Below are 601 nucleotides of genomic sequence, written 5' to 3' on the forward strand. Positions count from 1 at the left end.
GGTTCTTTTCTTAGATGATTCTTGTCTTAGGGTTTTACTGCTGTGAAGAGACACCATAACTAAAACAACACTTATAAAGGAAAAGATTTAATTGGGGCTGGCTTATACTTCAGAAGTTTAGTCAATTATCATCATGGTGGGAGCATGTCAGGGTCCAGGCAGACGTGCTGCTGGAGAAGAAGCTGAGAGTTCTACATCTTTTTTTTTTTTTAATTAGGTATTTTCTTTATATACATGACATATGATATCTCCTTTCCCAGTTTCCCCTCCGATGTTCAGGCAGGCAGAAGAAGCTTATGTGCCATTCTGGGTGTAGCTTGAGCATGTATAATCTCAAAACCCACCCCACAGTAAAACTCTGCCTCCAACAAGGCCACACCCACTCCAACAAGGTTATAACTTCTAATAGTACCTGTGAGCCAAGCATTCAAACACATTATTAGCCCATGGACGGCCATATCTATTCAACCCCCCACAATTCTAGATTGTATCAAGTTCACAAATAAGTTAATCATGCCAATCTCCAACCCTGGGTGATTGACATGACTACAGTCCTTGGATCTTAGTGACAGTGACTCCATGTCTCACCTGCCCATTCTCT

At 41.4% G+C, this 601-nt stretch overlaps 1 protein-coding gene across 1 annotated transcript in view; it reads left to right on the top strand.

The window, feature by feature from the left end:
* The window catches only part of LOC116089484 (nuclear autoantigen Sp-100-like), a 112,672-nt gene that overhangs the window by 41,224 nt on the left and 70,847 nt on the right, over window positions 1–601 (top strand). The window lies entirely within an intron of this gene.

Source organism: Mastomys coucha, unplaced genomic scaffold, assembly GCF_008632895.1.
Source record: "Mastomys coucha isolate ucsf_1 unplaced genomic scaffold, UCSF_Mcou_1 pScaffold14, whole genome shotgun sequence".
In the NCBI taxonomy this organism is placed as follows: Eukaryota; Metazoa; Chordata; class Mammalia; order Rodentia; family Muridae; genus Mastomys; species Mastomys coucha.